Source organism: Oreochromis aureus, linkage group 23 (genome assembly GCF_013358895.1).
Source record: "Oreochromis aureus strain Israel breed Guangdong linkage group 23, ZZ_aureus, whole genome shotgun sequence".
Taxonomy (NCBI): domain Eukaryota; kingdom Metazoa; phylum Chordata; class Actinopteri; order Cichliformes; family Cichlidae; genus Oreochromis; species Oreochromis aureus.
Window position 1 is genome coordinate 14036588 of NC_052963.1, and position 26260 is coordinate 14062847.

The window sequence follows — 26260 nt, forward strand, 5'->3', positions numbered from 1 at the left end:
GTGTTGGAGATCATGTCAAAATGTATAAAATTATTAACACAGAAAAATACGATTAGGAGTTTCACAACTGTGTCTTCTCTGATGAGTATATTTCAATGTATTACAAGGGTTCAAAATCATGGTGATAGTAAGTGAGTTAATTTATGATCCAACATAAAAATTATACTCTAACAATGCTAAACTAAAGTATGCACTGAAAAGTATTTCTTAATTCTGGTAACGTTCAGAAGGATTTGATCTGTATGCGAGACATTCACAGTTCAGTGAGCCAAACACATCAGGATATCTCATGTGACACTGTCCTATGATATAGAAACTGGATACATACATAAATACAGAGACATCAAAGACGCATGAATAGTAACCTGTTTAATTCAGGGATCATACAGATGTGTTTCCCTGTCTCATGTCAAGACATTATTTGATAGAAGGAGTTGATGGCATGCCACAGAACAGAAGTGGAATCAATCTGAAGTAACAAAGTATTAGAAAAGTATTATAATGGACATCTCACCCTAAAATGCTTACATATAATTCTCAGTTCTCAGAATTTTTTTTACTTGGAATAACAGAAGGTTTTGAATGATGCACTAAAAATAAAAAAGTATTTATTTAGAAAACAAAGACTGAGTGTATTTATAAAATTTGAAGCACAACCTTTCCTTTATTTGCATTGATTTCTGCAAATTTTAATGGACCCCAAAATCTCCTGCACATGCCAATGCAGGTTTGACTTCTGGGCCAAGGCCATCCAGTTATGGTAGAATGGATTCCTGGTGCTTTATCACAGGAAAAACAAGTAATGCCAATGAAGGCCTGAGCTTTCTGACCATCACTGTTCCCTAGTTTCTCAATTCTCTGATTGGTCTAGGTCTGTCTTCATTAATATACCCAAGCAGCATGGTGTCAAGGTCTGGCACAGTGCATTTGGAGTGAAACACTGGGAAGATGGTTCAACAACATGACAAGTCTTTGTATTTACACCTCTTATGTTGTCCAGTTTGGGGAAAGGTAGCCAACAAAATGATGAATTGTATGTCTGAGAGGTCAAGAAAACTGAAAAGTGAAACTCTAAAACTGATAAACTGAAAAAAATTCATTTTGGTACATAAAGTTACGCTAAATGTGTACTCTTTCTGTCATTCGGTGTCCCTGTGCTTTTGTATATCGTGGTTCTGAAGATGCTGCTGGTTATCTACCACAGCAACAATGAAGAAGTGGGCCTGACTTATCCAGACACTGAAGATAAGTCTAACACTTGAATAAGCTTCACTTTGTACAGCAGATATAAATTTTTCATGTCTGCTATGAAGCAGGTTACATCCGGGACATGTTGCAAGTCTATTGCAGGACTAACACAGAGAAAAAGACAACATACCCATATTTACACCTACAGGTCACCACTTAACCTAATCCTACACATGTCTTTGTACTATAGGAGAAGACTGGAGTGCCCGGGGAGAAGCCATGCATGCAACACACAGACACAAACTCCGCACAGAAAGGTTCAGGTCAGATGCTGGATTTGAACCTAGGACCTTTTTGCTATATAGGGCGCCTGTGTTATTCCCCAGCCCAGCCCAGCCCAGCCCAGCCCAGCCCAGCCCAGCCTAGCCTGCTCGACTTATAACCACTTCCTTTTCTGTCACATAATGTGCATAAAGCTTCTCTCTTCAGAGTTTTAAAAACCAACCCAAATATGTGGTTTCACTTTCAGTGTAATGCAATTCTCTGGAGCAGCAGCTTGGGCATCTTTAGTTTATTTAATGAGTGCTGAAAGGCCGGCAATGATTGTCATATGAGAGAACAAGATGAGATACAGCCAGTTAGAAAACATGTAAAATATAGTTATTTAAGTGAGACAAAGTGAAGTCTAACAGATAGTGCTGGTTATTGTAATATTCTTCCATCATCACTGAAAAGCAATTTTCCAGTATTCAGTCATTGTTTTTATTTATTATTATTACCGTTAATATTTAAGCAAATTTATTTAGATGTTGAGGGAAAGGAACATTCAAAGTGTACAGGTTGCTTGTTATTGTTACATGCGATTTCCGCATGCAGTTGTATAGGTATGTCTTCATACTTACAAGGTGAACTATTAGGGATCAATTTACAGTGCAACATTTTCAACGCATTGTTGCTTGCATAAAGATTGTAATAAACATGCCTCTGATTACAAATCTTTTTAACATTTTCCATATCATCAATGATGAAGGTATTCTCTTGGCTTGCATTTAGACTCCTCCTTGTTCTGTTTATTCGGTTCATTCAGTTTATTCATCAGATTATTCATCAGATTATCACACGTGTCTCCTTCCTTCGCAATATGCTGAATTTCGAATAGTGACTTTTCCGGAGGCACGGACCAGACCAGAATGACAGAGTGCAGCATCAGTAGGAAAACGGAAAGTTTCATCATATTTCTATGATAAAGAAAAAACAAACATTCATTAGAATAGATATCGGTAAAGCTATATTTTTTCTGCATATTTTAACAATTTTAGCATGACTGTACACCGAAACGAAATAAAAATATACTGGATGATGCTCGCCAAGGCTCCATTTTACTTACTTCCCGAAGAACTAAAGTTGGCTAAAGTTGACTTGAGCACTCACAGTGGCTGGCAGGAGGCGGCAGTCTGAGGCAGCAGTCAGTGAGCAGTCAGTCTTCTGAAAGGAGAGGAAAAAGGGAACTCTCTGAAACTTCAGACTAGTTGGAGTTCATATAGTGTCCAAGTGAATGGGCCACACCTGCATATCTGAGGAGTTTGAATGAAGATAAATAATTATTGAAACAGAAATCAGTTAAAGTCTGCTCTATGTGAGATATGCTAGTAAATTATGCAAAATATCCATGCTTAAAAAGTTCACAGAATCAAGATCATGTCATGTAGCTGAATCCATTTGTGAAACGTGGCAGTTTTCAGTTGGGTATTTTTTTTGTGTTCACTTATAAAGAATAGATTTGAACACGGGTTAAATTCAAATTGGCCAGATTAGCTGAGTCTTCATATCCATAGTGGGTGATCATATAACTTCATTCATGTTCATGTTCATACACAAAATCCCCCAACTTCAAGCCAATAACATATGGCTCTTTCACCACCTGAAGAAGCTAATGAAACTAGTTCCAGTTGAGAGAGGAACACCACAGAGGAGGTATATAAAAGATATCATGGGTCAAAGACTATGTACATTTTCCTCACAGCAAAAGACTTACAAGCAAATATGAATGTTATATCTTTATTTGCTTTATTCTTCTTGCCTTAAATGAAAAACAGATGCTACGCAGACAAGTCAACTCCAGTTTGTCTGTTTAAAGTTGGCTCACTAACCTCATAGTATATTACTTGTATAATAAAACAGTTGTCATTGTCATTGTTCCAATACTACTGATAATGAAGCTGTAAAACATGCTCCTAAATGTAAGACTAACCACGTATGGTGTGCAGGGGCGGCCATACAACTATCTGAAGGTTGCAAATCTGATTTGAACAGACTAAAGATTAGGACTAAATTGATTACGTCTTCATGCCCCCTTCCTGTTTGTATGTTTTCTAGAGCATATCCACTCTCAACCTAATTTTTCTGCTAAAAATGATGCAAATAGTAGATAATGCTGAAATAGGAAGTATTAAAATATTTTTAATAACAACACTTGCCAAATGCCGCAAATGCCAGTGTTCATTAATTTTAGAGCCATCTTAATAATCAATAGACTATCCTTTTGGTTCAATATCATCTTGCAGTTGTTTTTTGTAGTCCACAATCAAATTTTTGCTTTTGTCTTCTGGCATTGTAGCTCACTCCTTTTATAATGTGTGTAATAATGTGAACTGTAGCTTCACAACCACAAGTTCTCACGCATTACTGTGGGCTTTATTGATTATGGAGTTATTTACAGTAATGCCCTCTGTTCCTTCTTAAAGTAACTAACATACACAGATTCCTAATTTACCAACAGTGGACCAACTTTATACCATTTATTTATTTATTATTCACTTATTTATTCAAATAATTTATTATGTTATTGTAAAATGTGTAAGAAATGTTTTTTATTGAACATCTGGAACACCAAGAGTGACGGACCTCCCGAGGGTCTGAGAAAGCTGATATGTAGTTACTCAATGAACCGCACACCTTGTATACTCCATATAACATTTTTGTTGTACTTACCAATTGCAGCTTCAGTGTTATTTTTATGATTAGATGCCACTATTTACTTGTTTCCTGTAAACAAACTGTAAACTTTAAATCAAATTCCGGACTCTGAATCATCATCAACTTGCTCTGTTCGAGCAGCTTTGTGATATCATGAATGCAGAGCACAAACGCCTTCTCTTACACACAAGTAAGACGGCTATATAAAAGGAGATTGTTCACCAGAGTTTTTGAGTTACGAGAGCTGCTGTGGAGACTTCTTTCAGGTAAAAAAAAGCTACAACTGGCAGCACATTTCAGTGACATGGACTGGGTTGCAAAGCTCGCTTACTTGTGCAACATATTCAATCAGTAGCTACATTCAAAGCTGAGCTTGAATTATGGGGACACAGGGTGTAAAAAAGGGATGCTTGACACGTTTCAAACATTAGCAGGAGTTTGAGTGAGTCAAAGGTTCAGTCAAAACTGTTCAGTTTCATTGTGAAAAAAATTTAAAGATCACTGCAATCTTTGTGTTAAATTAGCAATAACTTTTTATGACTGACACAGCTTTTGACATGCAAAAGCTTCCAAATTACCTTGATTTGTAACTTGACTGATGGGTGATTGGTTCTCTAATTTGCAGAGGTTCAGACACAAGTTGGTCGTTTGCAATACCAGTCGGTGATGGTGTCTTCAGCAAGTGAAATTCTCTAAAGCTGGAGAATGGTGAGAGTAAATTCATTATGTAGTATCAAGATAACAGTCTTTTCAGTTTTAATGAAAATAGTAATAAGTTCTTCTCAGCAGAAACCCATGAAGTCTTGTATGCGATGCATGTAGCTGATGCAAGATTTGAAAACTCGCAGACTCCACTTCATGCTATACATACAATACCTCAATATTATTTGAACTTATAACACCAGTATGAACTGGCTAACTTACTGCAAACAATACACCTGATTTTTTTTCTTTAGTGCACATCTACTTTGCAATATTCTGGTCAAATGTACTCTAATGCACTATGTTGGACTGGTGGAGGGCAGCTGTGGTGTTCATGGTCAATGTAACAGGGTAACAAACAGTTTAAATTTAAGCAGAAGAGTGACTTACTAAGCCTTTGCAGTAGCTTTATGCTGTCTAAGGTTAGCTCATGTAACATCTGCTTGTATCTTGTTAAATCCAGCTAAATAAATCCATAAAGAGCAGTGAATCTTAAAGCTGATCATGGCTTGTGCACGAAGAAATCTACTGGAGTTCACAATAGAAATTCTTTCCAAGTGATTCTTTTCCCAACCCTGCACCACCACAACCCATCTTTGGATTGAAATAATTTGCAGTCAGTGCTTGTGTGTTTTATTACACACAAGGAAAACATTATACAAAAGCAAATAGTTGTAGAGTAAAACGTTAAAATATAACAAGTGTAAAGACTGACCTGTCTGCAGCTGAGAATCACCAACAAGTCCAAAAAGAAAAGGACAAAAAAGCAAAGGCACAAAAGTGAAAAAGAACACAGATTTCTGTCAGTCAGCCCTTTTTATACTAAACTCTTTGTACCACCTTAGTCATAAATAGCTTTGGTGCACATAGCAACAGCTTAGCAACTACATTTCCTGTCTGCTTCATGTGTTTGAGCCCATATATGGGGGAAAAAACAACAACATACAGTGTTACAGAGACATGAATGTAAACACAGGCAGTACACTTACTTCCTCAAAGTACTTCCTGACACAAACAAATATGTTCACACAACATTCTGTCTACAGCTTTACAAACATTTGGTTTAATACTAAATAGCAAAAAAGTCATAACTTACTGTGCAACATGTTCACATATGAACTGATAGATCACAAACAACAAAGAAAGAAAAATCTTACATGAACTTGATAACTTAAAAATATGCTTTGTAAGTAAATTATTTAAAATTCTATTGTAAGGTTTTTTTGTTCATTTGTTTAAGAAGTGCATTTAAAAAAGTTTGGAGTCATTGAAGATTATTATTTTGTTTTGACTTTTTTACTGTACATCCACTTGTTTATGTTTTTATAACATTAATTGTTGCAGCCAGCGTTTGAATAGTACTGATAATGAAACTATAATATGCTCTTGTGGACTTCGAATATGCCCACCTTCCACAGGAGGCGCCATAAAGGTTGGGCACAATGTGAAGCAGTCAGGAAGGGAGGCCCTGGTAGACCTATTCCAAGTTATCTAGGCTGGCCATCGTGACATGGTGGTGGTCCACAAAACCCTGGTTCATCTGGGTTTGTTGAAGGCATTAGGTTAGGCAATTAGGTGTGTGCATGGAGAGGTTCACAAATATCCGATAGTGCAAGAGGAAATAAAATATAAGGGAAAAACACATAGAGTTAAGGCTGCAGTGACTTCCTGCTTAGTAGATGCCTCAATTCCTGCGACAAATTGGTCCATGTTTAATAATTTGGTAGGAGAATGTTTGGGAATGCTTTCATGACAGATGGAGACATTTAGTGCCTGTGCTGTGCTCAGTGGTGGTGGTGGTGGTCATCAGACGTTGCTTCTGGGGAGGACAAATCAGTGACCCCGCTGGTCCCAGTCATTCCCTCCATGGAAGATTTACCACAGCAACACTCTCATGACAACACTCTGGAATAGATAATGGCCTGATTCAACTGACTGGGTATCCAAGAGGATCTGTGGTGGTACTGTGAATTCTGCTCGGAGTGCCAGTGAATATATCAGCTGGATATTTCAAAAGCGTGTTCATCCCATTATTTTTAATTGAGGTTCTGTTTGAGCGCATCAGCATGGGCCATTTCACTAGAGTGCATGGGATATCGCTTTGCTTTATTTCTGGTGGATTATTCAATTCATTTTACTGAAACAATGCCACCATGCAGCATTTCTTCAAAAAGTGTGCTGTTTCAGGTCATCTGCTGATCCTGAAAGAGATATTGACTGGCCCGGGCACCTCATGCATGTCTCGCACATTAAAAGAGCTATACAAATTATTGGGCCTTTAGTCGGTTTGGACCAGCATCTATCACTAAAGCTAATAATGGCCTGGTGTATTTAGTTGTCCTGTGGTCATGTGACTCAGCAGCACTAAACAGAGCTTTGTAGGGTGCAGAAAGTGAGAAAGTGGAGGCAGAGGTACCTTACAGCTATAAATGAAAAAAACATGACTATATATTAAAAACTAAAGAAAAAAGAAAACTATTACAGGGGAACTAAAACCTGAATCCCATAAAAGTTGGAATGTTCTTTAAATTTGAACAAAATTAAAGTTAAAAAACTTTCAAATCACACAAGCCAATATTTTCAAAACAGAACACAAATAAAATCACAAATGTTCAAACTGGGAAATCGTACACCTTCATCCACTAAACAAGTTCATTTCAAATTTGATTCCTGCTACAGGTCCCAAAAAAGTTGGAATTGGGGCAACAAATGGCTGAAAGGCAAGAAAGTTTAAAAAGATTCAGCTGGGAGAACTTCTAGCAAGTAATTAATATCAAGTCTGCAACATGATTAGGCCAATTCAGGACCCGGAGAAGAGTCTGGTTGCTAAATTGGCCTGTCTGCAGTCCAGATCTTTCACCTACAGAGAACATTTGGCACATCAAACTACTTCAAAGACAATCATGAACTCTTCAGCAGCTGGAAAGGTATATCTCCAAAACTCTAGAAACTCATAACTTGGATGCCCAGATGTCTTTAAACTGTTTTGAAAAGATGAGGAGATGCTACACCATTGCAAACATGCCCCTGTGCTAGCTGTTTTGGACCTGTAGCAAACATCACATTTGAAATGAGCTGAGCTGGTGAATAAAATTGTAAAACCAACTTTTTCTACAGGGAGTGCAGAATTATTAGGCAAGTTGTATTTTTGAGGAATAATTTTATTATTGAACAACAACCATGTTCTCAATGAACCCAAAAAACTCATTAATATCAAAGCTGAATGTTTGTGGAAGTAGTTTTTAGTTTGTTTTAGTTTTAGCTATTTTAGGGGATATCTGTGTGTGCAGGTGACTATTACTGTGCATAATTATTAGGCAACTTAACAAAAACAAATATATACCCATTTCAATTATTTATTTTACCAGTGAAACCAATATAACATCTCCACATTCACAAATATACATTTCTGACATTCAAAAACAAAACAAAAACAAATCAGCGACCAATATAGCCACCTTTCTTTGCAAGGACACTCAAAAGCCTGCCATCCATGGATTCTGTCAGTGTTTTGATCTGTTCACCATCAACATTGCGTGCAGCAGCAACCACAGCCTCCCAGACACTGTTCAGAGAGGTGTACTGTTTTCCTCCTTGTAAATCTCACATTTGATGATGGACCACAGGTTCTCAATGGGGTTCAGATCAGGTGAACAAGGAGGCCATGTCATTAGTTTTTCTTCTTTTATACCCTTTCTTGCCAGCCACGCTGTGGAGTACTTGGACGCTGCGTGTGATGGAGCATTGTCCTGCATGAAAATCATGTTTTTCTTGAAGGATGCAGACTTCTTCCTGTACCACTGCTTGAAGAAGGTATCTTCCAGAAACTGGCAGTAGGACTGGGAGTTGAGCTTGACTCCATCCTCAACCCGAAAAGGCCCCACAAGCTCATCTTTGATGATACCAGCCCAAACCAGTACTCCACCTCCACCTTGCTGGCGCCTGAGTCGGACTGGAGCTCTCTGCCCTTTACCAATCCAGCCACGGGCCCATCCATCTGGCCCATCAAGACTCACTCTCATTTCATCAGTCCATAAAACCTTAGAAAAATCAGTCTTGAGATATTTCTTGGCCCAGTCTTGACGTTTCAGCTTGTGTGTCTTGTTCAGTGGTGGTCGTCTTTCAGCCTTTCTTACCTTGGCCATGTCTCTGAGTATTGCACACCTTGTGCTTTTGGGCACTCCAGTGATGTTGCAGCTCTGAAATATGGCCACACTGGTGGCAAGTGGCATCTTGGCAGCTGCACGCTTGACTTTTCTCAGTTCATGGGCAGTTATTTTGCGCCTTGGTTTTTCCACACGCTTCTTGCGACCCTGTTGACTATTTTGAATGAAACGCTTGATTGTTCGATGATCACGCTTCAGAAGCTTTGCAATTTTAAGACTGCTACATCCCTCTGCAAGATATCTCACTATTTTTGACTTTTCTGAGCCTGTCAAGTCCTTCTTTTGACCCATTTTGCCAAAGGAAAGGAGGTTGCCTAATAATTATGCACACCTGATATAGGGTGTTGATGTCATTAGACCACACCCCTTCTCATTACAGAGATGCACATCACCTAATATGCTTAATTGGTAGTAGGCTTTCGAGCCTATACAGCTTGGAGTAAGACAACATGCATGAAGAGGATGATGTGGACAAAATACTCATTTGCCTAATAATTCTGCACTCCCTGTATTCATGAAGCCAGATAACAAACACCAATTAGTTAACACACACTAATGTCTAAAAGACTTGGATGATGTGTAATTTTCAGCTTCAAAATTCAGATAAAACTGAGGTTATTGTACTCGGTCCTGAAAATCTTAGAAATATGGTATCTAATCAGATTCTTACTCTGGATGGCATTACCTTGGCCTCCAGTAACACTGTGAGGAACCTTGGAGTCATTTTTGACCAGGACATGTCCTTCAATGCACATATTAAACAAATATGTGGGACTGCTTTCTTCCATTTGCGCAACATCTCTTTTTTTTTTTTCTTTTTTTTTTTTTTTCTTTTTCTTTTTTTTTAACCTGTCCCGTTTGGTTCTTTTGCCATCAGAATTATTGTCTAAAGGCGAAGAAAGATGCCCAACGGATTTACTTTACCAAATGGACCATCCCAGCCTTGCCGTAATGGTCCATTTGATTCACCTTTTATTGTTTATTTTATTTTCACTTGCTGAATACGGGACAGACTTGACTGGTGGAAAGAAAAGGGAGAAAGAAAGAGGGAAAGAAAAACAGCTGAGAAGAGGGACGGGGAGAAGGGCAAAACCAAAACCAACAGAATAAGCAGACAAAAATACATATATCGATCACCTGGATCACCTGTTAAGAAAAAAAGAAAGCAAGCAGAAGAAAACGAGAGTAATAAACAACATCACAATGATATATGGGAATATGACAGTAAATACTAAATATTAAACATTATTGTGCAGCACGTGAGATCGACAGCGCAGTGTGTGCTTTGAGGTAGGAGCCAAAAAGGGTGTAGTTGTGTGTGTGATCACCGTGTGCACCTGTGAGCATGAGCGCGCTTGTTTTTAAAAGGTTCCTTCATGTAATGATCTGCTAGAGGGTGTGGGGGCCACTGCCCCATCCTCCAGGGCATGAAGCAGGTATGGAGGAGATCAAAACTCCAGACATCCAGAGGCCCCCAGAACACAAGAGACCAAGGAAGACCAACAGAGGGGCAGCGCCACTATCCCAGAAAGAGCTGAGGAGAGTCCCAGATGAGGGGTCACTCAGCAGCCGCGGAGCAGAAGCCGGGGGTTGCAGTGACGTGCCCGTGAGCTCCGCCCGGCAGCCAGCTGTGCCTGAGTGACCGAGCCCCGGGTCGAGAGGCCGAGGGCACCCCATCCCCCAGTGGCCCGAGCGAGCCCCAGGCTCCAGGCCCCGATAAGCAGCCGCCAAGGAGTGAGCCGGTGGGTACCTGGGCGCCCACCCCGGACACAAAGAACCACCAACGCACCGATGTCTGAGGGCGTCTGCCACCGGCAGGGGAAGTGGTGGGGAGATGGGCCTCCAAACCTGGAGGGCCTGAGATGTCCCCAGAGAGGTGGCGTCTGATACCCAACCTGACATATAGACACAGACAAACAGGCACACACAGATACAAACATCTATTCCCACCCTCATGCTCTCATATACAATTACTCAACACTCACCCAACATGGAGACAGACATAGAGAGACACTGTACACACAATCACACTCCCCAAGCGTACTCTAAGCCCCGGGTCTAGGTACCCTTGCCCCTGGAGGGGGAAACTGCGCCCAGACCCAGGTGATGTTACCCTTTTCCCTGCGGTGGGGAGTGCGCAACATCTCTAAAGCTAGAAAAATTCTGTCTTTGAGTGATGCTGAAAAAGTAGTTCATGCATTTATTACTTCTAAGCTGAACTACTTTAATCCGTTTTTATCAGGGTGTTATTATCAGGATGGCCAAAAAGTCCCTGAAAAGCTTTAAGTTAATCCAAAATGCAGCAGCAAGAGTACTGAGAGGGACTAGAAAGAGAGAGCATATTTCTCCTATATTGGAACTGAATTTAAAGTTCTGCTCCTCACATACAAGGTCTTGAATAATCAGACCCCATCTAAACCTTATACTATCAACCCATTAGTACATTTTGCTCTCAGACTGTGGGCTTACTTGTGGAGTATTTAGAAGTAGAATGGGAGGCAGAGCCTTCAGTTTTCAGGAACCTCTTCTATGGAAGCAGCTTCCAGTTTGGATTTGGGAGACAGACACTATCTCTACTTTTGAGATTAGATTTAAAACCTTCCTATTTGCTAAATCGTATAGTTAGAGCTGGATCAGGTGACCCTGAATCCTCCCTTAGTTATGCTTCATATGATTGTTGGAGTTCTCTGTTTTCTTCGTATCATTGTAGGGTCTTTATCCAACAATATGAAACGCCTTGCGGCAACTGTTGTTGGTGCTATATAAATAAAACTGAATTAATCATAGTTTAGTATCAAGTCAGTTAAAAATCTGGGATATTGATCTGATCAGTAAGTAACAGAAGGGGTTGTTCATCAGTTTCAGCTGCTTTGGTGTTAATGACATTAACAGGTGCACTAGAGGGGCAACAATTAGACGGACCCCAAAACAGAAAATAATTTTACAGGTGGAGCCAAAAGACATTTTTCCCTTCTCATCTTTTCTGAATGTTTTTTTTAACCTATCCTTTCTGGCTGTTGTAGCAAGCAGAGTCATGGTCTGAAAGCTTTGTTGTGCCAAACACACTTGCTTTGCCAAGAGGAGCGTCTATAGAGCGTCTGTAGGCTCATCTTGTTAATCTTTTTGATTTGTTTATGAATTTTACATAATTCTATTTTATTAGTCTACCTTTTATTAGATTATTTAAATTGGCCTACCGTAGTTGACATAACCCAACACTGACCATAAGGATCAGTATAATGCAGGGCTTTACAATAAATTCACCACAATACTGCAAGCTAACCTCTTATCCCACAAACTACAGAGTATTTTCATGTAACATTTAAATAACACAAAGTTAGTGTACTTTGTTTTAACCTCTCTTCTTCCTTTCCTGTCCTGTCTTTCTTATCTTGCTCCAACTCTCAGTGAAGTTGGCTCACCTTCTTTTCTCTCCCTTTTAAATACAGCAGCTGATCCTTTAGCTAGCAACACACTGTGAGACAAACTGCACACAAACAGTTTGTGTTTGTTGATGCTTGTTGAGCTGCATTTGAAATTACCTGACAGTGAAAAAATGTTACTTCCTTTAAAGTTGCTCCTGTTCTGTAACACTAGATAAATATTTTAAAGTACCAAGGCCACAACTTACGCACATCTGCACTCATTCCAGCCCACTTTGAACCGAAAGCAATGAGCCTGTTTTTAAAAGGTAAGGTGTATAAAGTACAGATATTTGTGTTAAAATGTAGGATGTAAAAGTAAAAAGTTGTCAGAAAAATAAATATTCAAGTTAAGTACAGATACCTGAAAATTCTACTTAAGTAGAGTAACGAAGTATTTAGCTGTTGACCCACATGAAGAAAGGCATGGGTCATTACCACCAGAGGTTTTGGGTGACAGAAACTGCTGTCTATTATCTCTACTATTACTACTGTCACACTATGTCATAGGTCATATGACCTATTGACGTCATCTGATGCAAGACGTGCCTGAGAACGATCTCAAAACTGGATTGTAGATGGCAGACAGTTGGTGTCATAAGCTGCCATCTCTGTTCAAAGATGGTTGTTCACAGTGGACATAGATGGCCTCTTTCACTCCTCTTTTAAACCATCTTTTTGGTCCAAAATTGATCTTCTTGAAAGAGTGACCTTTCACCTTTTGTATAGCTGAGTCATGCCCTGTCGAGGGGGCTCTTCAGTGTTGTTCCATGTCTTTTATGAAGTAATTGTTTAGTTTCTGCACTTCTACAGTGGGTAAACCAGACAACCTGCCTGTAATGAGGAACACCTTTTTTCTCTAACATGTTTACTGTAAGAATGTAAGAATAGACAGTTTGGGTCACTTCCACCAACTAATAGACTTTTCCTTTCAGCTGTTGAACAAGATTATGAATGTGGTCGTTTTTAAAGGTTTACCTTATTTATACCAGGCCTCTGCAGTCAGTTCCTCTACTCTGTTTGAAGCCTACATCTCAGTCAGGATTTGAATAGAAGGAGTCACCTTATATTTCAGTGGTCATCCGTCATAAAGCTGAAAGGTTCAGAAGTCTCTCACTCCCATCCAGCTGGTGCAACATCAGATTCACACCAGCATCATCTTTCTTGGTGAAGGCCTGTGTGTGCACTGAATATTTAAAAAATCAGGACGAGTCGATATCCTGTATCACACTATGTGATCACAACAACCTTAAGCAAGGATGTTTTTTAAATATAAAATCAGAATATATGAAGTCTTAAAAGTTACGTTGTTATTTCACATCCTAGTTACATGCATTCATACATTACTGTTGGGTTGGTGTTGATTTATAAATGTAGACAAACACCACAAATGTAATTCTTCAGTAAAAATATTTGATAGCCATACTGAATCTGCATCTCAGACCCTGCACACTTGCAAATCTTGTTAAAATAAACTCATCATAACTAATTTCTGCTTAGTGAGCGCTATCCATTTTACACATCCACATTATGTTAGCTATATAAAATTATGAGTTTGATTACTTCATTACTTATGAAGTTTGTTAATGATGGACTAAAACCAAAGCTGTGCTGATGTGATGTACTGATGTTAAATCCTTTAGAGATTAAAATCCTAATCCCAAACTTTCACAGATAACTTTTGTCTTTACTCGCATTGTTTCTTAATAATAATTTAATAATTTAATTCATTTCCTTCCCATCCAGTTAGGATATGCAAATACAACATTGTATAGAGATCTGGAGTTTATAAAAAGGGGAACAACCACTCTGGTCAAGACAGGCGGTGTGCTCCAACTTCAGGGGGATCCCACTCCTCAGCCTCCACAGGAAGTTCTATGACAGCGTACTGGAGAGGAGAGTCCATCTGTTAGTTTGACCTCAGATCTAGGATGTGCATCACTAAAACAGAACTACAATTATCATCCAAAATTATAGCTACAAACTCTATATACACCCACTTTATTTCTATTTTAAAAATACTTTAAAGAAACTGTTAAAAGTTTGAGCTGAAATATGCTGGAACACCTTTTTTACTGTAAAACCTGCTATGAAAAACAAACTGCATCTACATGCTGTTGTGGTCGTTTCTCATCATATTTACACATTTATGTTTTTCTAATCACAAACAGAGAAGTGGTAGGCTACAGTTTCTTAGAACTGGTGCACTAGTGACTCACAGCTAACTGCCCAAATTATTCATGCCCCCTTCCTGTTTGTATGTTTTCTAGAACAGTATCCACCCTTAACCTAATCTTTCTACTCAATAGTGATTCAAACAGTTGAGGCCAAAGTTATTAGCCCCACAGGAATTATGGAACATTTTGCTAAACTTCTTCCCAATGTTTGAAGCTTGATATAATCAAACATTCACCAGTGATATTTAGTAGCTTTTTGTACATTTTGTAATATAAAATACATTTTTAGGCTTGCTTTATATCAAATATAACAAAAAATGGGGTGGTCAAAAATATTAACCCAATGTGAATGTTTGCTTTCAAAACACCTAGAGTGATTAACCAATCAGCTTTGAAACCACGCCTGTGCAGTCAATTGGCTACCTAACAACATTCAGTCAGCATAAAAAGATTCCAAGGGACAGGGCACTTGAACACATGAGAGGAACTACTGTTACTGACCATGCCAAAGACAAAGGAAATCAATCTGGAGCTCAGAAAGAAGATAGTAGAGGCTCATGAGAAGGGGGAAGGCTACATTGCAATTTCCAAGCAATTCACAGTGTCTAGAACTGCTGTACGTTGCACCATTGCCAAGTACAAGGAGACAAATTCAGTAAGAAATAAGCGCAAGATTTAAGTCAGCAAGGCATGATTGTGGATGGCGTGCAGGTGCGTCCGCCTTCCCTGAACGGCACCCAGGCCACACCCTGCCAAAGGGGGCTAATAAATATATGTATTCATATATATATATATATATATATATATATATGTACATATATATATATATATATATATACAGTTAAGCCCATAATTATTCATACCCTGCCGAATTTTGACTTAAAGTTACTTTTGTTCAATATGCAAGTTCTTTTTGAGCAGAAATGACACAGGTGTCTCCCCAAAGATAATAAGACGATGTACAAGAGGCATCATTGTGGAAAAAATATTTCTCAGGTTTTATTTATATTTTAGCAAAAAGTATCATGTCCAGAATTATTCATACCCTTCTCAATAATCAATAGAAAAAAAGCCTTTATTGGCTATTACAGCAATCAAACGCTTCCTATAATTGCAGACCAGCTTTTTGCATGTCTCCACAGGCATTTTTGCCCATTCATCTTTAGCAATGAGCTCCAAATCTTTCAGGTTGGAGGGTCTTCTTGCCATCACCCTGATCTTTAGCTCCCTCCACAGATTCTCAATTGGATTCAAGTCAGGACTCTGGCTAGGCCACTGCAAAACGTTACTGGTGTTGTCTGCTAACCATTTCTTCACCACGTTTGCTGTATGTTTTGGGTCATTGTCGTGCTAAAATGTCCACTGGTTCCCAAGGCCAAGTTTTTCTGCAGACTGCCTGATGTTGTTGTTGAGAATCTTCATGTATTGCTCTTTTTCATGGTGCTGTTTACTGTGATTAGGTTCCATGGTCCATTGGCTAAAAAAACACCCCAAAGCATTAGGTTCCCACCACCATGTTTGACAGTGGGGATGGTGTTCTTTGGGTTGAAGGCTTCTCCATTTTTATGCCAAATGATCACAATGATGCCAACATCATTGTGACCAAATAATTCAATTTTTGTTTCATCTGACCATAACACTGAAGACCAGAAACCTTCTTCTTTGTCCAGATGAGCATTTGCAAAGGCCAAATGAGCTTTTGCATGCCTTAGAAGTGCCTGGAGAAGTGGCGTTTTCCTTGGTCTGCATCCGTGGAACCCAACAGTGTCCGTTGGACTGTCTGGCTTGAGACATTGCCACCAGCAGAGCCCAGATTCACCAGAATGGCCTTGGTGGTGATCCTGGATTCTTTTTCACCTCTCTCACTATCCTCCTGGCCAGCACAGGTGTCACTTTTGGCTTCCGACAACGTCCTCTGAGATTTTCCACAGTGCGGAACATCTTGTATTTTTAATAATACTTTGCACTGTAGCCACTGGAACTTGAAAACATTTGGATATGGCCTTGTAGCCCATTCCTCACTTGTGAGCAGCCACAATGCACAGCTGCAGGTCCTCACTGAGTTCCTTTGTCTTAGCCATGACTGTCCACAGACCACCTGCAGAGAGCTGCTGTTTTTCACCTGTTGAGTTGATCAAAACAGCTATTTCCAATTAATCAGGGTAATTGGGATGCTTTAGAACAGCTTTGACTATTTGGAATGGTATGGAACTTTGGATTTTCCCAGAGACTGTGACAGTTTGTAAAGGGTATGAATAATTCTGGACATGATACTTTTTGCTCAAATGTAAATAAAAGCTGAGAAATATTTTTTTTCCACAATGATGCGTCTTGTACATCATCTTATTATCTTTTGTGAGACGCCTGTGTCATTTCCAGTCAAAAAATAACTTGCTAGTTGAATATAAGTAACTTTAAGTCAAAATTTGCCAGGGGTATGAATAATTTTGGGCTTAACTGTATATATATATGAATACCAAGGAGATGCTCTGTCCCCACTGCTGTTCTGCATAGGCAGTCATAGTCTTGTCATTGACAAGACTGGCTAAAGATACCGACTACGGAATGGAGCAGTTGTCAGCCACCTCCTTTACATGGATGACATCAAGCTGTATGCCAAGAGTGAGCGAGACATCGATTCACTGATCCACACCACCAGGATATACAGCAATGACATCGCAATGTCATTCGGACTGGAGAAGTGTAGTCGGATAATAACAAAGAGAGGGAAGGTAGTCAGAACTGAGAGGATCAAACTACCAGAAGGCAACATTGCAGACATAGAGGACAGTTACAAGTACCTGGGGATCCCGCAGGCGAATGGGAACCATGAAGAGGCCGCTAGGAAAGCTGCAACCACCAAGTACCTGCAGAGGGTCAGGCAAGTCCTGAGGAGTCAGCTGAACGGTAAGAACAAGATCCGGGGCATCAACACCTACGCCCTGCCCGTGATCAGGTACCCTGCTGGGGTAATAGGCTGGCCAAAGGAGGAGATAGAAGCCACTGACATAAAGACAAGAAAGCTCCTTACCATGCATGGAGGGTTTCACCCCAAGTCCAGCATCCTGACGCTGTACGCTAAGCGGAAGGAAGGAGGCCGGGGACTGGTGAGTGTCAGCACCACAGTCCAGGATGAGACAAGGAACATCCACGAATACATCACAAAGATGGCGCCAACTGACAGCGCGCTCAGTGAATACCTCAGGCAGCAGAAACCCAAGAAAGAGGAGGGAGACGAGGAACCATCATGGAAGGACAGGCCCTTGGACGGTATGTACCACCGGCAGATAGCGGAGGTGGCTGATATCCAGAAATCCTACCAGTGGCTGGACAAAGCTGGACTGAAAGACAGCACAGAGGCACTAATCATGGAAGCACAGGAACAAGCACTGAGCACAAGATCCATAGAGGCTGGGGTCTATCACACCAGGCAAGACCCCAGGTGCAGGCTGTGTAAAGATGCCCCTGAGACAATCCAGCACATAACAGCAGGGTGCAAGATGCTAGCAGGCAAGGCATACATGGAACGCCATAACCAAGTGGCCGGCATAGTATACAGGAACATCTGTGCCGAGTATAACCTGGAAGTCCCAAGGTCAAAATGGGAGATGCCCCCAAGGGTGATGGAGAATGACCGAGCTAAGATCCTGTGGGACTTCCAGATACAGACGGACAAAATGGTGGTGGCTAACCAACCGGACATAGTGGTGGTAGACAAACAGGAGAAGACGGCCGTAGTGATCGATGTAGCGGTCCCGAATAACAGCAACATCAGGAAGAAGGAACACGAGAAGCTCGACAAATACCAAGGGCTCAGAGAAGAGCTCGAGAGGATGTGGAGGGTGAAGGTAGCGGTGGTCCCCGTGGTAATCGGAGCACTAGGTGCGGTGACTCCCAAGTTAGGTGAGTGGCTCCAGCGGATGTATATATATATATATATATATATATATATATATATTTCTTCTTGATATATAGTCAATCTAATTAAAAGATGCTCAAGTGTGCACCAATGCACTCAAATGCAGGCTTTTGAACCGTATGTTAATACGTACATGAAGTGTGCTGAAAAAACTCTGTATCCATAATTTGTGGATCTACTGATTTGTTTTTCATGTGGCACCTTTTCTTTCATGAACTGCAGATGATAAAATCCTCTTTATTTGAGAAAGTATCCTTAAACTATTGTTGTTCATACTTACTGATTTCCCTTTCTACTTCTTTACTATTTGAACAAGAAAAGTATTGTAGATTTAAAGACACATCTTAATTGAAGGAAAGGTGAAAATTTGGGATGAATTTTATGTGACTGTTCATATTAAATCCAACAAAGAGTGAAAATCCAAAAGCTGCTGCAATCCTTTGTATTAATGATCTCTGTGTGTGTGTGTGCATGCTCGCAGAAGGAAGGTCATGACAGGAGCTTTTTTGAATGCATTTCCAATGAGCTTTTTTACAAGAAGTGTAGTTCATACGTTGGAATAAATGTCTTCTTCTTGATACTTTATAAATATGAAACTCAAAAGATTTTGAGTTCATGCATATTGTGAAACAAGAATCTAAATCTTTGTGTCACAATGATTTCTATAAAAACATGTTGTTTATGGGGATAATGTGACAAATCTTTTGTGGTCCCTATTAATGATCAATGGTAATTGAAGAGGAAGCTTGAACCCTGGCTCTGGAGATTTTCATGACAAGTGACAGCACAGACTATAAGAGAGCACGTTTTTTCATCATAAAGATTGTGATGTGAAGCATCAGCAGTACGTTAAAGTGTCACTTCAGTAATGCTGCTGGGAGAAAAAAGTGTTCACTCATGTTTTTTAATAGATGACTTAAAACACTAAACTCTGATGTCAGGGCTTTATTTCAAGTTTAAAGAATATAACAACTGGTAACATAATGAGTTTTACTTCTCACTGCCCATGTTATGTTGTAGTATCCATTTATCATGTATGCTACTTTGCTCTGTGGGTTGTAAAATGTTTCATTGTAATCATGAAATAAACCAGACTTTCACTGTCTACATCTTTTACTGTTTTTCTGCTTTTGTTCACTCCAAGTTGGACAAAATCCACCGAGACCTGGAGTTAACTCACTAACAACGTGGATTTAGCTGCTTGTTTCCCTAAACACAATCAGTTGACTGAGAGGAATGCCTGTAGTCCTCCACTTTGGTCATTGTGAACGTTGAAGGAGATTTGTTCCATAGACACCTTATACTTGTGTTTCCTTCACTTACATCCAACACTACTATGTTCTATTTAAATCCAGCTTCCTTTTATAGTTTGCAGTGTAATTTGTTAAACCGTTGCTCAACGAGCCAGAAGTGCAAGTCACTCTTTACTGACACATTGTAGATGAGTTTACTGCTGAACGACACAGCTAACAGTCTCACACATTCTTCAGATTTTGAAGTTTTGTGTGTAATGGTTTAGTCTCTCACACCTTCAAATCAAATCAAATCAAAATTTATTTATATAGCACATATTAAAAACAACGAAGTTGACCATAGTGCTTCACAGTCAGTAAAAGCATGAGACAATTAAAACAAAACAATAAATAAACAGGGCAGGAAACAAAAGGTGACAACACAACAAGCCAGATAACAGCCAACTAGTTAGAATCGAAAGCCAAAGTAAAAAGAGAGGTTTTAAGATGTGATTTGAAAGACTGGATAGACTCAGTGGTACGAATATGAACAGGGAGGTTATTCCAGAGTCTTGGTGCTACGGTTGCAAAGGCCCGGTCACCTCTTGACTTCAGTCGAGACCTAGGTTGTGCTAGGAGCATCTGATTGGACGATCTAAGTGCTCTACTGGGATTGTACAAGTGGAGGAGTTCGGAAAGATAGCTGGGCACTAAATTATTTAAAATTTTTAAAAGTGAACAAAAGAATTTTAAAATCTATACGATATTTAACAGGGAGCCAATGTAAGTTGGCTAAAATTGGAGTGATATGTTCATAGATTCTAGCACCTGTTAAGAGACGCGCAGCTGCATTCTGAACTAACTGAAGCCGGTAAACAGAAGAGTGCTGGAGGCCCAAGTAGAGGGAGTTACAGTAGTCCAGTCTTGATGTGATAAATGCGTGTATAAGCTTTTCAAGGTCCTTTAGAGGAAGGAATGACTTTGCTTTGGATATCTGACATAACTGGTAAAAGCTGTTTTTTACCAGTGGAGACCTGTTTCTCAAGTTTAAAAGAGCCATCCAGGAACACTCCGAGGTTTCTTACAGTGAGCGAGAGATGGCTAGCAAGAGGACCTAGGGCATCAGCTAACTGGTCTGGCAGAATGTGACTATCAACAACTGTAGAATATATATATATGTACTGGAAGTGCTGGGTATACAAGTCTGGCCTAAGTCTTCGGTCAGAAAGACTGCAGCAGTCCAGGAGTTTAGTTCACTGTCTTTAATGAAGCTTCACAGAAGGACTGGTTACAGCAGGGCTTGCCATGATAAATCCAACTGTGATACAGCCAAATATGCACTTATAATTGTGGCAGATGCAGTATTGGTGACTACAAGCATGGTTTTCTGGAAACAGAAACAGGCAAAACTATAATTAGCAGGGTCAAAGATAACTAAGCAACAATCAGAACACATCATCTACTCAAGACACAGCAATATTTTACCATGTCCACAAGGGGTCACCGTAAGACCATAAGTTGGCTAAATAGCACATATATTCCCAGTTGCTAGTACCAAGGCAAGAATGTTGCAAGCTAACAACAGTTAAACTAAACAATAAACAACAGAAAAATCCGTTAACCGCGGGATGTAATCATTGGAGGAGATTCTGGCCACTGGTATTAACTTAGTGCAAATTAGTTACATAATTAAATAAACCTACTAACGTGATATCAGTGTACCGGGGCATAACTTTAGCTTTAACATGCACAAACAACTATAACCATTATCATACCAGTTAACCTGTCAAAGGTAATAACACTTACAGTTTCATTAACGCACACGGAATCACACAAACTGCGTTACAACTGCCATGCTCTGCCGCTGCGCCTTTCGTCTCTCACTCTCCCTCTGCGTGATGCGCACATGATCACTGATGCGCTCATTTGGGTGCGCTTGATTCTTGCCTCTAGACATCCTGAGGCCGAATCAGCAGGGAATTTGCACAACTATGATTTCGGTCTTACTCTCGTTCAGTGTAAGAAAATTATGTGATAACCAAATTTTAACTTCATGCAGACAGTTGAGCAGAGGTTGCAAAGAAGCAGACACACTGGATTTCAAAAGTGAGTAAATCTGGATATCATCGGCATAAAAACTGTTGAAAGACAGTCAAGCATTCAGAGACTGGAACTGGGTCTAAAACTGATGATGAATGAGATGGATGAGAAGCCCTTAGAGCTGAGATTTTTTCAGAGAAATACTTTAAGAATTTATCACAAAAAGCAGGGGAGGGATCCCTACAAGTGATAGTGCAAGGGTTTATCACAGAGTTAAAAATATTAAAAAGGGCTCGAGGGTTGTGGCTATTAGTCATAATAACACCTTACCCTTTTCTCCCCAGTATCACAACAGTATGATTCCCAAAGTACGGCTCAATAAACAAACAAAGACTCTAAAGTCAGAACAGAAAGATACAGTTGGAATATTAAAGATTCATTATTGTGTTTTTATGATGCGTAGTAAACTACCCCCTCTTCTTCTTCTCTGTCTTGTTGCTGTTGTTGTGTTGTGTGTGTCTGTGTCTGTGTGTGTCTTAGAAGTAAAATTATACATTAACCATACTTACAAAAAACATTTTGAATTTCATTTAGAACTGAGATTCTAAGTTATAAGCAGGAATCTTATGCTCAGTCAGAAGCATGTTTCCCCACTTTCACAATGCTAAGGTGTCAAATCCACGACCTCAACAGATGGTTTGTCACACAGGGGTCAGAAGGGCAAGTCTCCCTTTACTGACACAGCCTCATGCTCTCTAAGATTTTTGAAGTTTTTGTGTACAATGGTTTACCCACAGACGTAACTTCCCTTTTTTGATAAAGATCACTCCATCTGCATATTTCTTAAGAAATTAATTTATTAATTTATTAATATAATTTATCAAGCTTTTATTTATAAATGCCTACACAATGATAGACACTATGTGCTCTGTAACCAGTGTTGGGACTAACGCGTTACAGTAACTACGTTATTATTGTGGTAACGAGCACGGTAACTAGTTATTATGCCAAAACCAGGAACGCGTTACTCGTTACTGGGATTTAGATAGGCTCGTTACTCGTTACTGCGGTGGTGGATATCGCGGAGCTTCCACAGATTCAATAACATTAGCAAGTGGTGGAAGCCAGCAGGTGGATGAAGGAAAAGGGAGGCAAGAGGAGAGACCCGAAGCGGCCGCCGGTCCGCGTGTCAGGTGAACTGAACTTCAGGTAAGAAGTTATGACCTGCAGTCTATCTGAGTCAGATATAAACCAAGTTTAGGTGGAGTTTATTTTCGGTATGCTGACATTTTCGTACTGCGTGCTAGCTAGCATGACGGAGTTTCTATACAGCTGTGTGGGTGCTATGTTACTGATGTTGAACTTTATTTTGTTCATACGGTTAATTATTAGAGTTGCCAACCGTCCAGTAAAAAACAGAATCGTCTGGTATTCAGAGAAAATATTACGTGTTTCGTACTGAGGTGAAAAGGAACACAGTTTGTCCCGGACTGTAGCTACAATGAAAAAGACACAAAGCTGAAGCTGCACAGCTGCCTCTTCTTCTCTCATTCTCTCCTCTCCCGTTTCTACTTCAATCATGAAACTGATCAATGATCAGCTGATCGGCTTTTCTCTCTTGTTTATTTATCGCCCACTTTGTGCCAGAAAGAGGAAACCAGCGGATGTCGCGTTAAACAACAGCAGCACGTTTAAGCTTGATCAGCTGTTGTTAGAATTTATTTAATATTAATTTCTAGTATCAGCTGATGTTTGCTGGAGCCACAGCTGTAAAGCTGCTGGTCATGATATCGGTTTGGTTATCTGGTGAGAGTGAAACATGCAGATGAAACCAGGAGATGTCCTTACTGAATCATCAGAGCTGAACAGGTGATGGAGAAACAGGTTTACCTTTTAGGTGACATGAATGAGTTGAAGGAAATTATGAGCTGTTTCTGAGAGACAAATAACACCAGGATCCTTTTCACGTAGCTGACAGCTGGTAACTGTGCAGGGGCGGGTCTAGCAAAGTGTTGCCAGGGGCCAGGTAGGGCATTAACAGGGAAAGGGGGGACAAGGAAATACTTTTCTTTATTATTCTCATTTAAAATGTCTCGCTTTTAAAAAATAATTATCTGAGTCTTACAACAAACAATTGATAGATTGATACATATATACCATCAGAACAGTGTACATCACTGTCACAACAGTGTTTATTTTCATTCAAAGGCTTTATGATTTTTCCTATAATGGTGGGCGGTCTCTAGTCAAAATGCCCGGGACGATTTTTTTTTGTCCCAGTCCAGCCCTGGATGCAGCTCATCTGCAGTCTGGTGTTACCTACATCTTCCTATTCAGAAGGCAGAATTTCCAAGTTCTGAGTACAATCAAAAGCACCACGACTGCAGTTTTTGTGTTGGATGTAAAAGCAGGCTAGAATCATGGTGGCGGTCAACGACGGTCCAGGCGTGGGATTTCTCTCGTGGAAATGTGCACATTATTTTTCCTTTCTATTGGTAGGTGGCACAGTGCACTTGTGGCAAGTAAGCAAGCTAGAAGACTGGCAATCTTGCTGGGTATCCAGTTACGGAAGCAACACATTAACAAGAGAATTCTGAGTAAAACCAAAGTTACTTTCCCTAGTAACTAGTTACTTTGAAAGTAACGAGTAACTTGAAGTAACTGAGTTACTTTTTTAGAGAAGTAACTAGTAATGTAACTAAGTTACTAATTTAAAGTAACTTACCCAACACTGTCTGTAACATTATGGTCTTCTATTTCTGCTTCCATTGGTTTGCATTTTAAACGCTCAACCTTTTAGGTTGTTATGAACGGCTTATATTTCTAACATTTTTTTTGTAATTTTCTGTATGATAGAATGACTTAAGATACGAGATATTTAAACAGTTATAAAGGACAGTTTGATGACCCATACTACTTTATGTGGCTCAAATATTTTAAGGATAATGTTTCTTAATGTAAAAGTGCAAAGAACTTTTGCATAGGATACAACATTTTGGAAACAGTTACCCCAGAACTTGTTGAACCTCCTCAGATCCTGTACTGTTATATCTATGAATGTAAGGTAAAACTTTCCACAGTACTCCCACTTAAGTAAGTAACCAAACACATAAATTCGCCCTTGCCAATAATCGACTGTTCCTTCAAAAAAGTAGCACAAACAGACAACTGACTCAGCAATGACCCAAGGCCGATATTCAAGCAGAAAAAAGTATTTTTTTTGTGCCTCTACAGATTAAAAAAAAAATATGTTCAATAATTCAACAAGACCCGGCGCTTCCTTCGCCACAAGACATTCAAATTTTGGAACAGCCTCAACCATTGTTACCATTGTTTAATGGTTTCTAGCTGCTCTCAAAAGTCATTCCTGCTCTTTAATCATTTGCTGTTTTAGCTTTTTGGTAGTCGTTGAAATGGTTTTATGAGCTTTTAGTTGAGATTATCACATTTCTGTGGAAACCACACATGTCTATATTTAAATTACAGATCTGGAGGTACATGCCCCAGTACCAGTGGCATTGGGGTTCAATCAATCGAAACGCACTGTGGGAGATGTAGCTTACAGTCAACATGCGCTTTTAAGCAGCATACAGTGAACTTATTTTAAAACAATCTGGCACATACTATCAGGGGCCACAAAATGACATGGCAGGCCACATTATGTTTTTATTGACATATTACTTTGTAAAAAGCGTGTTGCTGCAGAATGTAGCTGTATAATCATAAATTAATGTTTTTATCTATAACATATCAAATTAATGTTAAAAAGTGTAGCTGGTCATTTACTGCAGGACACTATTATGGAGTGTGACAGAGAACAGTCGACTAAGACCATGATGAATGTTTCTACATCATCTATAAAAGGCCTTTTATGCGGCACATGTCTTGCTTACGGCCATACCATCCTGAACACGCCTGATTTTGTCTGATCTCGGAAGCTAAGCAGGGTCGGGCCTGGGCAGTACTTGGAGACCGCCTGGGAATACCAGGTGCTGTAATTTTCTTTTTGAACTTCTACACACAAACTGCAGAGGGCGCTGCTGCTCACTCATGGAAAACAGCATTAAATATATGTGTGTATATATATATATATATATATATATACATATATACACACACACACACATACATAAATACATATTACAACGCTTAAAAAGAATGTGTTTAGCTTTTGTGTAAAAATTGAAAATCACCTTACTGTATCCACTTGTCTGTCTTGTATTTTCCAGCAGAGGTTCAGCTCAGTGATGTCATGTGTCTGACATCTTGTGGACGTCAAGGAGCATCATTATTATTTCCTAACTTTAGGTTCCAAAACAGGACAAAGACTGATATACAGTAAATATCAGTCTTCCTCCTGTTTTCTATTTCACATAAAGAACCTCAGTGATGAACCACAGCTGTCAGCCTGTTATTTTTTCCCCTGATATCTTTAACT

The 26260-nt window shown here is 39.6% G+C and overlaps 1 long non-coding RNA gene and 1 pseudogene across 3 annotated transcripts in view; one reads left to right on the forward strand and one right to left on the reverse strand.

Moving 5' to 3' along the window:
- Positions 1–354: 354 nt before the first annotated feature.
- LOC120436117 overlaps positions 355–26260 on the reverse strand; it is a 109400-nt gene continuing 83494 nt past the window's right edge. The window contains exons 1-4 of one of the 3 annotated variants that reach the window (XR_005610152.1): positions 5582–5897; positions 4743–4862; positions 2576–2762; positions 355–2426 (exon numbers count right to left, since the gene is read on the reverse strand). This is a non-coding gene — a long non-coding RNA (uncharacterized LOC120436117). Of the gene's footprint in view, positions 2427–2575; positions 2763–4742; positions 4863–5581; positions 5898–26260 lie in introns of those variants that run through there. The other 2 variants (XR_005610150.1, XR_005610151.1) reach the window with 2 other exon arrangements.
- On the forward strand, positions 25710–25823 carry LOC120436539 (annotated as a pseudogene).